General features: G+C 51.1%; 1 protein-coding gene across 1 annotated transcript in view; it reads left to right on the top strand.

The window, feature by feature from the left end:
* Positions 1-1,005: 1,005 nt before the first annotated feature.
* The window catches only part of Trerf1 (transcriptional regulating factor 1), a gene marked incomplete in the record, with an annotated part of 188,333 nt that continues 174,670 nt past the window's right edge, over positions 1,006-14,668 (top strand). Inside the window, 2 exon segments of the mRNA XM_013516789.1 lie at positions 1,006-1,104; positions 1,717-1,800.

Genomic DNA, 14,668 nt, shown 5'->3' with positions numbered 1-14,668 from the left:
GCAGCCCCCTCTCCCGAGCTCCGCGGACCCCTCCCCGCCCCCACGGGGCGGAGGGATGGAGCGCGCTCTGCGAGAACCCCGGCCCTTCCCGGAGCCCCAGGCCCGCCCAGCCCCGCCGAGGCCGGTTGCGGTGGGGGCAGGCGCAGCCCGTCCCCGCGCAGCCCGCCTGGCCCTTGGCATCTTTGCAAACCCTTCCAAAAAAATAAATAAATAAATAAACACCCCCCCCCCACACACACACACACAACCCCAGATTAGACTGGAACGCGCGCTACAATAACCGGGGTGGCTACGCAGGAAGCAATCCTGCAAGGGTCCGTGTGTAAGGCGGCAGCTTCCCGGCCACGCTGCCTTCTCCCGGGCCTCGATTTCCCGGCCACGCCGGAGAGTCCGCTGCAGCCCAGGACTGACAGGTCCCGCGCGGGGCAGTCACTGGGGCCTCGTCCCATCCTAGTCCAGGGGCTCGCCAGCCTACAAAAGGTGCGACCTCACGCGTACGCAGAGCGCACACATGCACGGCCGGGAAGGCTGCGAACAATGCGCCGGGCGGCCCGCGCCAGCGAGAGCGCGGCGCGCCGGGGGACAGGGGACAGGGGACGCAGGCGGGGGCCGCACGGAGGACCCGCGGGCCGCGCGCAACGCTGGACACCTTACTTCCTGCTTCCCCGCCCGCGGCCAGCCCGGCTTTGCGGAGGGATATCTCTCCCCTCCTCTGTCCCTCTCCTCCCTTCCCCCGCCTCTCCCCTTTTTTGCTCTCGCTCCCCCCACCTCACCCCGCCTTTCTCCTTTTGCAAGAAAATAATTTGACAGTCGATTTGCTGACAGGGGAGGAATTTGCATCCTGGATTTAAAAAAAAAGGCCGAGAGGAGCTTGGGAACGGTTGCTAGGGGTGGGTAATGGGTGAAAAAGGAGGGGGTGCCGAGGCTCGGCTAAGGGAGGGGGCGAGGGTGGGGAGCCATGCAAAAGGTAAGGCCAGGTTGCCACTGCTCGGCCCCGAGTGGGCTGCGGCCGGGGGAGGGGCGAGAGATGCATATGTATTTCGGGCTCCCCAGCACACCCCCTTCCCTCCCAGCGATGGCTGAGGCGGTGCAGGCAGACGGGGAGTAAGTTTCCTGAAGGGGCGGGCGGCTGCACGCGCGCAGCCCGGCGCAGCGAATTTGCACCGGGGAGGGAGAGTGGTGGATGCGGAGAGTTTAGAGTTGCTGGCTGCGGAGGGCAGGAGGGGAGCCGGGCCGGGAACGGGGGCTGGCGGGCGCTATAGCTGGGAGTAAGTTTCCAAGATCAGGAGAGCCTGCACGCTAGCTCGCTCGTAAGTTTCTGGCGGGGGAGGGAGCAGCAGAGGGAGGGGTGCATGCATATAGAAGGGGGAGGGGGGAGCAGATTTCCTGCGGGGAGGCTGAATGCATATGGAGAGATTTCCTGGAGGGAGGGTGGAGGCGTAGACGGGCCGAGTAAGTTTCTTGCAGGGGTGGTGGCGGAGATGGTGGGTGGGTGCTTTGCAAACCCTGCGCTTCCCACTGGGAGAGGGGGAGCACGCTGTTGGGGGTGGGGTGGGGTGTGAGGGGCCAGGTTCCCTGCTGAGGAGAGGGGCTTGCATCTGGGGAGTATGTTTCCTGGCGGAGCGATATTTGTTTACAGGCTGAGGGCAGTACTGGGAGTGAGTAGCTCTGCGAGAAGGCGGCTGACATAAATTAATATTGAAATTACTCCATCAGCGCCACCGGTCCCCCAGCGCACCCCCCAAGCAGAGACTGGGCTTCCTGTCGTTTTACCATGCACTTGTTGCAGAAACAGCCAAGGTAGGCAAGAAGCTTATTACGTTTCATTTAAAAAAATATTAGTTGGGGGGATGCTCTGGGAGAAGACAGGGTGGGGTGGGCTAGGGAGGGAAGAGTGGGGCACCGGGCAGGACAAGTCTCCCTCCACCCCTTTACTTTCCGGGTGTGAGTAGGGCCTTGCCCTGCGTCCCTTCTTCCCGGTTCCCTCTGGGGGCTGCAGAGCATCCCAGCAAAGGGGGAGGGGGAGGTGGGCGCTGTAATTGGCCACCACGCCTGCGAGGGTGCTGGGGGTGGGCTTGCCCTGGAAGACGGGGACGTTATAAAGCCTTCATTCTTCCAGCTCAGAAACCGCAGGACCCTAGGGATGTGCCTTTTGGGGTTTTTGACATGATGCATGTGTGCCTGTGTATGTGCCCGCAGGCGCTGTGGGGGCTGGGCACTCCCCAGAAGTTAGTGTGGCCACCCGGCTGGGAGAACGTGGAAGGGGACGAACTTGCCCCTGTATTCCCCAACTTCACTATGGGAGACTGGGAAGTTCCTGCTGGTGGTCTGAAGAAGGAGGTTTTGCAAACAAAACAAAATCACTCATTCACTGGGGAGGCGGAGAGCACCTGGCAGGCAGCCTCTGGCCAGCGCTGGGCTGGAGCATGTGCGTCTGCCATCCGTGGGTTCAAAAAGCCCTCTGGTTCCTCTGTGTGCCTTCCACCGGCCTGTTGGAGCCGGCTTCGTGGAAACTCTGCCCCAGACGAGTCGCTGCTTGGCAAGCGAACACACTGAAGCCCTTGCTCACAGCGCGGCCTGGGCTGTCTTGGGGAGTGGCTCAGGTTTAGGAATGACCTGCTCCTGGCATGGCCCGAGCAGGCCCAGGGGGCGAGCTTTACGAGAGGGGTGTGAAGTTGTTTCAGTCGGTGCCAACCTTGTGTATCTTCAGCCTTTCAGGAAAGGGGTTTGGAGAGAGAAAGTGTGGTTCTGCTGCCTGCTGGAAGGATAGCTAAGGGGTGCGCTCAGTACTTAACCAGTTAACCAGCGGTCTTTGCCTCTCCTGGCCTCTGATTCCTTGGCCTCCAGCCTACTGGTTTCTGCAGAAGGGTTGTAGGTCTTGGCTGTCAGGGTGCCTTGATGGTGCTGGGAGTTTAACTTTGCCAGGATAATTTTAGCACCAGGCAGTTCAGCCCGGAGATGTTCAGTAGGGTTAGGGAGTAAACACCGAACGGTGGGGTTAACTAGAATTGGTTAAGCTTTCCCCAGTGTGTGCGGGAGAGAAATGGGCTAAAAAAAGGCAACCGTTCCTGATGGACAGTGCTTTTTTTTTTTTTCTTTCTCTTTCCTGTTATCAGATTTCCAGATTGAGAGGTAGATATTCGGCAATTTGAGTTGAGTTTGCTGGGAATTAAATATTATTGTTACTTATCAAATGTCTCTACCTAGGCGTTAGTTAAACAAATTAGCTATTATTTTTAACCGGTGAAAATCAGAGTCTGCTTGGTATAATACGCTGGGAGGACAAATAAAATCTTTAGGTGTGTTTATCTCAGGGTGGAATTATTTACGTGCCTAGCCTCGAAGCCGAGAGCAGTCATTCAGCTTTTTTCCTTATATTTAGAGATTTATTTTATTGTGTTGCTTCGGTCATTAATCAAGTCACAGAAGCTCCCCCCCCCCACCCTTCTACCGAGAATGTTCTTGTGGTAATAGAGGTTGGAAGGCCCATGAATCATAATTCATTCTTTTTAAAATATTGTGATTGTCAGGATTTGATTTATAGGAATTGATACTGGGGTGACACACCTCTCAGGGCCCCACCCTTTTAGGCATGTCCATTTTTGCCAGTGGATTGTGTGGAAGCCAGCTTGATGTCTCAGAAAGAGTGTTTCTCTTATGCTTTATGAGCATTTGCGAAGATTAATTCTGCAGGTTCCATGGTGAACATGGGTCTTTTCACAGCTTGGTAAGCAGGCTTCCACATAGCAGGCATGTGTTAACATCACATAGCGGGGATGCGAGCTCGCTGTGAAAACAGTTGTTCTGTGAACTGTGTAAAAAGTACTGTTTTGCCTCCCTTCACTCGCTTGGGCTTGTGGTTTTTTGTTGAGTTAGGAGCTTAAACTGTAAAGAGTGGACAGATTCATTGCTGCTTATATAATAAAATGTGTGGTCACAAAAACAAAGCTGATTTATAATTTTCTTGCCCTCCTTCTCGGATGGGTGGGTTGGTCCTGGTAACCGGATGCACTGGTTTTGGGAAAAGTATAAGGATTCTCCACAGAGTCCATTACTGAAGAAGTGTTAAATTGTCTTATATTTAGTAGCTGCCTCAAATCTACAGTATTTGTGAAGTGACGAAAGACTTTTAAGGTGGTTTGATGCTCAAGGCAGGGGAAACTCACTAGAAAGAAAAATGGGGAGGGTACCAATTTCTAGCCATTTCTGCGCTTCAGATTTTTTATCTTAAAAATGCATGGTTGCTTGTGTGAGCTCCCTTCCCTCTGAAATTATGTGTCTTGGCGAGTGAGGGTCCCGGTCCCAGAGGTCTTGACAGTGTCTTCCTGGGCTAACGGCCAATTGCTTCATGAACTCGGGTGAGTTGATCAACTTCTGTTTTTGTCTTTTCTTGGAGAAAGTGGATTTGTACCTTTGAATTCCTAAAAGGGGCTCTCAAGTGGCTGGTTGCTAAACACTAAGAATTACTGGTGAAAGTGCCATCGTTTTGGGAAAAAATTATGAGCTGTACCAGTGTGTGTGTGTGTGTGTGTGTGTGTGTGTGTGTGTGTGTATGTGTGTGTGTGGTGGCGGGAGGAATCTCAGGCACCAGAAATCCTTTCAGTTCATCATGGAAGTTTCCTTTCCAGCCAGCTGGCTCACTGGCCTAATGCTTGGTCAAGTCTCAGGTTAATTGAGCTGTTATTTCTAGGCACAGGTAGCTTTGGGGAGGTAAGGGGGGAACCTGAACACCCAGGGTGGCCTTGCCCACTTTCTGCGGAGAATTCATCTGTGCGTAACTGGAGTTCGGCTGAGTGGTTGTGATGGGCTTCAATATCGATATTGTATTTCTCACTTTCAAGATACTGTATATTTTACGATGGGCATTTTTGGGGAAGGCTCTTGATGTTTTTATTGACTTTGGATGTTAGTATAGGAAGTAAGGGTCCAGACTAGTGGCTCAGGCCCTGGGCTGTGTAGGTGCATCTCGACTGTTCTGCTCCAAGAGCAGTTGAATTCGATGCATTTTATTTCTGACCTTGTAAAACCACGTGGCTGGGAGGGGATTAGAATCTGCTGGGATCTTGTGGATTAATGATACTGTAGTTGTGGATTTGTATATTGGAGGGAAACTAGTGAACTAAAGGAGAGGCTAAAACATAGTTGATTTCTTTTACAGGCAGAAGGAGACAAGAACAGCCGGGTTGTGGTTATTGGCTTGCTTTTCAACAAGGGCGCAGTGGCATTTTTAATGCATAAGATGGCCTTCATAATATGAGTTATCCCACGACTCTCTTAGTAAATGTTTTTTTCCTGGTTAAAGAAAATGTCCTACAAAAAAACCTCTGATATTTTCTAGGAATTGTAAATTTTCAGAGTAGCTGCTGTTTACCAGGCATGGTGGTATATGCCTATAATCCCAGCACTTGGGAGGCTGAAACAGGAGGATTGCTGAGAGTGCCAGGCCAGTCTGGGCTACATAGTGAGTTCAAAGGTAGGCTAAACCAGAAAGCAAAACCCTGTCTTTAAAAAAAAAAAAAAAAAGTAGCTGTTCATAGTAATTTCGATTTACTTAGGAAGTGGGTAATTGTTGGATTTTTTTCCCTCACAGAAGACAATAAGCTGGGAGTGGGCTGGGATATGCTTAGCTATTAGGCAGTTGGTTTAGCAACAATAAGGAAAAAAAAATTTTTTTATAGTGGAGAAAGAAAAAGAACCTGTTTGCCGAAGTGACAGTGATAATTGTGGGGTCGTAGAATGAGGTAACAGATATTTTCATGCTATGAGAAGCTCTGGTTTAATTACAAAAGGGAAATAAAAGGATCTTTGGTTTATGCATTCATACACTGGCAGTTGCTCTCTGAGCACCTCCTGTTTGCCAATCATCACATTAAGGGCTGGGAATCTGAGACGTGTGCTCCCCTGCCTCCCGCCTGGCCCCTGATGCTCAGTCCAGAGGCAGACTCGGAAAGCGGATGCGTTGTGCAGGGTGATCAGTGTTTCCACGAAGCCACAAGGGGCCTTGCCTAGGAGCGGGGTGAGAGGAGACAGAGCGCACCAGAGAGGAGAGGCCTGGGCAGCACAGCTCTGGCTTTGGGGGAGCTAAGCACTGAACGGGGAGTGTAGATCGGGAGTGTAGATCACGCTGCGGGGCCTCGGAAAGGCCTGGATTTTATATGCAGCACAGTGGGAAACCACTGAAAGTTTGCAGTGGGAAGCACCAGGCTCTAACTCACGTTGGAAGGAGAGTGCATTGGTGGAGGAGGGTGGAGGGGGCGGGTGTGGAGTTGGGGGACACAGAAAAGAGGCCATGGGAGCAGGTGAAGGGGAGCAGGAGGAGGGGGCATGCAGAAGAGCAGGTGGGGGAGAGGTTGGATGTTGGCCGTAGAAAGACCAGGGCTCACGTTGGGTTGGCTGGGGCATGAGAACAAGGAATGTAGGATGACTAGGGGGTTTCTGGTGTGAGCAGTTTCGGGTAGAGGGTGATGCCCTTTGTTGAGAGGAGGAAGATTGGGATAGGGAGGGATGCAATCCAGCTAAATTTGAGACGGCTGTAGATGTGAAATGGAGCTGTCAAGTCCATAGTCTGACGGAGCCTCTGGTTCCAAAAGAGCAGAGCAATCAGGCAAGAGATAAACATACAGGCGTTGGCTGGACGTAGTGTTATATGCCTGTAGTCCCAGCACTTTGGGAGGCTGAGGCAGGAGGATCACAAGTTTGAGACCAGCCTGGGCAACTAAGAGAGATCCTGTCTGCAAATAAAAATAAATTAATTAAAAGACCCGAGGACATAGCTCAATATGAAGACTGCGGGTTCAATCTCTAGTACGGGGAGGGGTCAGGCTCACTCTAGACCCGATGAGGTGCCTGTTGGGGATGTGTGCATGCTGCATATTTCACAAAGTTGGTAAGGCCAGAAAGGATGCCACTGGATTTGGCAAAATGAACCTGTTGGTGACTTTGGGGGGAACAGTGGAGCGAAGGATTAGGTAGGACCAGGACTGGAGGGGTTGGGTGGGGAATGCGGGCTGAAGAGCTCCGAATAGCAGGTACAGCCAACTTCTTGGCAAAACTGGACTATGCTGGGGGCGGGGAGAGGCCTAGGGTGGGAGCTGGTAGGACCTGTATGTACAGGAAAAGGTGCGGTATTTGTATGCTGATAGGAAGCTTGGTGGGGTCAGTTGAAAAGGCCCTTGAAGAGTCCAAAGGGAAGAGCTGGCCTGTTGGGGCCAGAGGGCCAGAGGGCCAGAGACAGCAGCGGATGCAGGTTAGAGAGAGGCAGGAGGGCGGCTCTGGGAAGGACTGAGGCTCCACCTCTCCAGGGAGGGGCTTTGGACTACTGTGAGGGTTAATACTGCATCAGAAATTGTACTGCATTTTCTGACCCTTTTGACTGCATTACTGACCCACGCGGAGCACAGAGAGGTTCTCTTGCTGGGGGAGCAGAGTCTTCAGTTAAAGTAATTTGTGCCTCACATTAGATTTACTTGCAAACTAGGATTGGAAGAAGGCGTCTGTGATTTTTCAGCTCTGTTCAAAATTTGGTGGGCACTGTGTCATATGTTTTGAGTAAGAAGCTAAAAAACAGGGCAGAAAGCTGCTTTTGGTTCAACTGCTTTTTCCAGAAATATCCTGTGGGTCCTGCTGGCCTCCGTGGCTCAGGCGTGGGGGGTCTGCGTGGGAGATGGGTCATGGGTGAAGAGGGAGTTTGGAGGTGGGGATTGAGCTCTGAGGGCCTGGACAAGCCTCTGAGCCCTTAGCCTCCATACCAAGGGCAGTAGTATCTGTTGCCTCCCCTCTCGGAGCTGTGTGCGTGGAGTCAGATAATGCATGACAAGCGCTATACAAACTGTAAGAATCGCACCCAGGCTGCCGCAGGTGACTTGATCTAAAATCTGACAAACACTTAGCTTCCCAGAGCTTCTCTGAAAACTCTGTTCACCCTGTCCCCCCTCGCACTGCTGTTTTTTCCTAGCTCCTAGTTCCTATTCGGACTTTTCAGATTCTCTGAGATCCCTTTAGCAAAAGGAAGGCTGGCGTCAGAAACGCTGGCTAAAAAGTACCAGCGGGATGGGTTCAGTCTCTGATTGCATGTTTGAAAGTTGAGAGCACCCCCTCAAAGGGTCCAGCAAACTTGGCCCTGTCCCCTTGGCTGCAGGGAGACCTTGACCCAAGACGCTGGCTGTAGTCCTCCGGCGTTAGCAGTCTGAATTCACACCCGGCATTTGAGGATACTGCTATAAAGCCAGGTCTTCTTAAAATCGGTCCACCGCCCTCCCTGTCTAGCCCATTACTGTGTATGCTGGAAAATAACTTCCAGTTTTAAAAAACATCCAGTGCTTTTCACTAATTGGATCCCCATCTTCTGCCCAAGAGTGAGTGTTGATTTGTTTATTTTGAAATTATTTCCATAATGAGAGAACATTAACCATACCAGAAGCAGGTAGAGTGGTAAATGACCTCCTGTGAGTTCACTGCTTAGATCTGGCCGTTAGATTTAGCCACACCCGGGGATGAGACTTCCTGTATCTGTATAGTAAATAAATGTTGATTTTAAAACACCAGTGGAATCCATATTAGTTTGATTTCATAGACAGGGGAGAATAATCAAAGAAAAATCAGAGAAAGAGGAAATGGATGCCTCTATTGAAATAGCTAATAGTGTTTCCCTGGTATTTTATAGCTCCAAAGGCTTTCAGCAGGTCTTATTTACGTCTTACTGAATCACTGTAGAAGGGTAGACAGATTCTTATTTTATAGCTGAAAAACTGAGGCAGAAGAAGTAGAATTGGGGGGGGGGGCGGTAAAAAAGTGACTAACCTGGAGTCATGTGTCTAGCCAATGCCAGAAACCTTATTTTAATGTCAGAATTTGAATGCTCTACCAATTTTGCGCACCCTCAAATAGATAACGCCGTGTACTATTAAATGATGAGAACGTGGTACAGAATATACAGAAAAGATTGTGGAAACCAGGAAGGTCATCTGAGTATTTTGGTTGTACCACTCTAGTGACCTTAGTTGGAAATACCCAGATGATTTAAGCATGTTTTGGGCGTTCCATTTTTTAAAATTTGAATTGCCTGGCTCTGTCTGCAGCACACGGCTTTCTGGCTGCCCTGTAATTAAGGCCAAGACTTGACTTTAACAGTCTGCCGGCTCCTCACCCGTCTCTCCGGCTGCCTCTCCTCCCCTGCCTTCTGCAGGGCCCCAGTGCTCGCCCCGGGATGGCCCGGCCTCTGGCCTCTGACTTTGGGTATCACAGGGCCCAGAACAATTTGCTACCTGGGAAAGAATCCCTTCTGAGTGTCCCTAGGGTCACAACAAACGCCCTTCTTGGTCTTTGCCCTCCCCCGCACCTAACTCCTTTGAAAGGTTTTTTAAAACAAAAAGGAAAAAGAAAAAGAAAATCGATGCCCAAGGAAGAGGGTTGACAGGAGTGTTGGTAGAGTTTTCTTATTGTCATCCTCATAGGTGATACCAAACTCCCTTAAAATTTAACATGAGGATCTGAGCAAGGAGGTCAATTCTGAGCTCTTGGGGCTGGTTCACCTTCCTCCTTCACTTGGATAAAGACGTGGGAGCCACGGCTTTCAAGGGCAGCCATGGTAGGCAAGGGCATTTCAGGGGCCCCTTTCCTTCTGAAAAATCTGACTTTTTTATGAGCCAGGGTGGCAGTCAGAGGATCCACCTTCCAGACAGTCCCTTCCTGAGGGCTTTTTCTGTGGCTCTGCGTGCCTGGTCCTGGCTGGGGCAGTGGGTGGACCAGAGGCCGGCTCCTAGGTCCCCTGCTGCCTTGAACTTCTAGGGCTATGTTGTCACTCTTGCCCTGGGGCGTGTCTCCCACTCCTCTTGCACTGGGAGCCTGGGCAGCCCAAAACCGGGCCACTTCTCATTTTTGTCCCCTTAGCATTTAGCATAGAACCTGACGCTAGTTAGCGCTGTATAAATGCTTACTTATATAACCATCAGCTGGTTTAAAAATTTTTTTTTTGTTTTGTTTTGGGGTTGCCCGTGGTTCTTCTCTTCCTACTAGATCTTGCCGAAGGTAGAAATCAGGCCTTGCTGCTCCAGGCCCAGTCCTCGCAGCCCCCGGGGGAGACCAGAGCAGAGAAATATTTCCTTCCCTCGCCCGGCCACGGAGGCCCCGCAGCCTTTAGCCAGGGTGGTTTAACTGAGCTCACGAATGCAAATGCTGTCCCTTCCCCCATCCCTTTTAATAAGTGACATTTTGTTAAATCAGTTATTCAAGGCCTTATCTATATTTCTGTCTGTGCTGGCTTAGTCAAAATAGGAAAGAGAGGGAATATTAGATTTCTTCACTGCCGCCCTCCTCCTCCCCCTTTGAGCAACTCTGTGCAGGATTCCTGATCGGGGAGGGCTCCCGCGTCCTTGAAGAGTAAATGCCGCTTGCAGAAAAAAAATGTGCAGGGCTTTGACTTGTAGCGAATGCTGTTTTTCAGCAGCTGTGATTTTTTTCCATTTTTCTTCTTCTTTCTGTTTTGATTAGTGGAACTCATTGTGCTGCAGGGTTGGGATTGCGTTGTGCGCGGGGAGGGGGCGCGGGAGCGGGGGGGGGGGCATCCAGGGAGCAGCATTTCCGGGGAGAGCTGGAGTTGGGGAGGGGCCAGGAGGGAAGGGATTTATTGAAAATATATGTCTACTTCTGGGATGATAAAGAGGCAGGCATGTAAAAATGCAACAGGGAAATCATTATTGTGGTAATGTAGGCAGAGCTCGGCTTTCTCATTAACACAGCCCGGCCCACGTGCAGGAGGGGGCGGCGGGCTGCGCTGCGAGTTGGGGTATTCAATAATAGCAGAAACTCCGGGGATTGTCTCCAGCCCCCCTGCGCACCCCCTCCAGCTGCCTTCGCCTTTCCCTCTCCAAGCACCTTTTAAAAGCGGCTTGATGGATTTCGTGGTTTCTGCCCTCATCCTCACCACCCCAAAATGCAATGGGGACTGTGTAATTTTTAAAGTTGGAATTAAAATAAATTTTCTCTTGGGAACTCGAGGAGAATTTCGGCAACACATGGTGAGTCAGAGCTTGGATGGGAGCCCTCGAAGCTCAGGGAACACAGGGAAGAGGCTGTGGAGGAGCTCAGGGTGAGCCCTTGCCCTGGGGTATTGGAAGGAGGGGTCCAGGTCACTTTAGTAGGGTGCCACTATTGTAGTGAGCTTACTGTGAGCCTGGCCTTGTGCGACATTTTAGGCTTTTCCTCTTCTTACCATTGTAAGAGGCAGATGTGATGTCTAACTTACACTTGGGGCAACTGAGGCTCAGGGAGGGCATCAAAGCGTTTTGCTTAAGACTTACAGGGTTTCTGATTCTTACCCCATGCTGCTTTTAAAAATTCATTACTCACTCTGTACAGATCTCTAGATTCTTCTTTTTTTGAGACTGCATCTCACTATGCAGTTCAGGCTGGCCTTAAATTTACTGTGTAGTCCAGGCTGGTGTCAGACTTGTGGTGATCATCCTGCCTCAGCCTCCCAAATGCTGGGATCATAGGCGTGCACCACCACACCTGGCTTTCTTTTCAGACAGGGTCTCATGATGTTACTAAATTGCTCAGGCTGGTTTTGAAATTTTGCGATCCTCCTGCCTCAGCCTCCCAGAAAGCTAGAATTATAGGCACACACCACCATACTCAGTGAGGGTTTCTTTTATTAGGTCCTGAATCCCATTCATAAGTTTTTACCCTTGTGACTGATTCATACCCCAAAAGCCCCCCCTCCTAATACCACCAGAGCAAGGGCTAGATTTCAGCATACCAATTTTGGGGATACTTTCAGTCTATAGCACTATCTTACCTCACTTTTATTACCTTTCTGTTAATACTCCAAAACTCCATGCTGTCCAATATGGGAGCCACTAGCTATGCGTGGGTATTTAATTTCAAGTTAGTAAAAAATTAATAAAGTTAAAAAATCCATTTCCCCAGCCACATGTCCAATGCTCAGCAGCCATATGTAGCTGGTGGTGATCCCAAGGGCCAGTGTAGACAGAACACTAGTGTGCATTAGTGCATACTATCTGCTAGCGAGTGCTTCTAGGACTTCACAGTCTCTTCTGCATGAGACATTTCTCCTTTGTCCCTTACCTGTCCCACTCCTGTTTCCCACAGATGCCATCCCTAAAAGCTGGCATCCACCAGGACTGCAGCCATCCCTTTACATCTCTTTTCCCCCCAGAACTCCTTGTTCCTTCAGGGCATAGACCCTGTCTTTTTTGTCATTGTGCCCCCAGCACCCAGCCTGCAGCCTGGTGCATGCAGTCTGAGTGACAGTTGCCAGGCGATGAGCTGGGAGAGGAGGCAGGGTCCAGGCAGGAGGACCAGACTCGCAGTGTGCAGCCAGCTCTTGACCCTGAGGGCAGAGTGGGCGTCACGGCAGGGTCGGGGGTGAGGAGGGGTCAGATATGTGTTAGAAAATCCTCTCCGGGAGGCATGGAGAGCAGGCTTTTCATCGCTGCAGTAATTAACTCTGGCAATGAACTCATTAAAAGTAGAGATTTATTTGGTCTCACGGTTCTGGAGGGTCCGGTCTAGGACTGTTGAGCCGCCCTGCTTTTGGGCCTGTGGTGAGGCAGCAGAGGGTGGCAGGGCACACGCATGGCCAAGCTGCTCACCTCAGGGCTGGGCTGGAACACAGAGGGGGAGGGGCTGGGTCCCCATGCCTCCCTGAAAGGCACACCCCAGGGAGCCAAAGGCCTTCCACTAAAGTCCTACCAGCTGCCACAGCGCTGAGCTAGGGACCAAGCTTTAGCTCCCGGGCCTTGGGAACAACGCAGATGCAAGCTGTAGAGGGGCTGAGCCTGCAGCCACGCAGGCGCTCAGGAGGTGTTGGAGACCTGTGGTCAGGCGCACCCAGGGCGAGGACCCGCCTGTGGCAAGGACGCCCAGGGAGGGGAGCTGCCGTCTTCAAGGTGCAGCCTGTGCCACTCTGGGAATTGTGCGAATTGTGCGGCCCTTTGCAGTTTGCTAGGGACACCGCTGCGTCCTCACCCCGTCCTCCCCGGCCCTGACCACTTTCTCGCCCGTGGGCGGGCGGCCTCCTTCCCTCTCCCGTCCCACCCTGTGCGCACTGTCCCGGTCCCTCTGGGGCGTGTCTCGGGCTGCGCTGTCGGGCCTGCAGCCTCTGCTCGGACCTAAGCAGAGCCGGGCCCTCAGCCTCCGCTTCATCCCACGCCCGGCGAGGACACTTTCCGGGCTGCAACTGGAAGGCTCGGACGGAGTTAGGCGAGCAGACTGGGAGGTAACTGCGGGCAGTCCGGCTGCCTCCGGGAAGGGTGAGGAGGTGCCCGGATGAGGCTGTGCGCTCTGGGAGACAGTTCTGATGAGACCAGCTACCTACTAAGCGCAGATGTGTGCCGTCATTTTAGTTATGTTTCTTAAAAAGAAAAAAAAAATTTTTTTGAGACAGGGTCTGCTATGTAGTTCAGGCTGGCCTTGAACTCGCTTACGTAGCCCCGGCTGGCCTTGAACTCAGGACGATCTTCCTGACTCAGCCTCTAGAGCGCTGGGTTTACAGGTATGCGCCACCCCGGCTAACATGTGTTTTTATTAGCGCGTGCTTGCAGCACATTGTGATTACGTTCATCGCGGGAAGTCTGAACTTGTTCGTCACACATCTTAATTCTTTTTACATCTCTTTCTGTCCCGCCCTCCCTCCCCTCATCTCCTGGTCTCCTTCCCTGTTGCAAAAGACCTATCTCCCTGTTTCCTCTTATTGCCTTTTATTTTGCTCTTTAAATTATTTATATTTTCTGTCTCTCATATAAGAGAAACCATGTCATATTGAGGCCTGTGTGTCTGATTTATTTCATTTAATGTTATGGTCTCAAGGTGAATCCTTTTTCCTACAGATGACTCAAGTTTATCCTTCTTTATGGCAGAATAATGCTCCACTGTGTGTAAATACCACATTTTCTTTATCCACTGATCTGTTGATTGGACATATAGGCCGCTTCCAAGATTGAGCTCTCACGAATTGTGCTGCTATCAGTATTAACATAGGTGTGCATGTGCCACTCTAATGTGATGGTTTTAACTCTTTCGGGAAGATAGGGGACTAGCTGGGTTGAATGGAATTTCTAGTTGTAGTTTGTCTTTTTAGTTCTCATTTAACCCTACAGCAAGTCCAGGAGGAAGGCATCATTATCCTCATTACATCAGTGGGGAAATGGCGGCACAAAGTGGGTAAGAAGCTGGCTCGAGGTCCCATGGCTAGGAAGTAGCACACTAGATCCCAGGACCCCAGGCCTAGGCGACTGTAGAAGCAGGTGCTTTTGCTGCCTCTGCATCCTGCTGCCCGGGGAGCCATAGCCAAGTCCTCAGGGTCCCCGCCCTCCACACCTTTGCTGTCCTGACTGACAAGGTTGGTGACTAAAATGAGATAAAAGATGCAAAAGGACTGTGGGAAGCTCTGCTTTCTCCTCTTCTGCATAATCATTGCCTAAGGGCCCGGGCTCTGGAAGTGGTGTGTGTGTGTGATGTGTGGTGTGTATGTGTGTCTGTGACATAATTCTGTTAACTTTCAGAGTGTATGTGATTGATTGGTTTATGTGACTTGGGGGAATCTTTTTTTTTTTAGGTCTGATTTATGAAACAATCTCCTACTTTTAAGGCTAGAGAGGAGATGATTTAAGGCTCCATTAGAGTCAAAACCTTCTCCCTGAAATTATAT

The sequence above is a fragment of the Chinchilla lanigera genome, unplaced genomic scaffold (assembly GCF_000276665.1).
Source record: "Chinchilla lanigera isolate Chin_1 unplaced genomic scaffold, ChiLan1.0 scaffold00036, whole genome shotgun sequence".
In the NCBI taxonomy this organism is placed as follows: Eukaryota; Metazoa; Chordata; class Mammalia; order Rodentia; family Chinchillidae; genus Chinchilla; species Chinchilla lanigera.
This window is presented reverse-complemented; position numbering and strand designations above follow the sequence as displayed.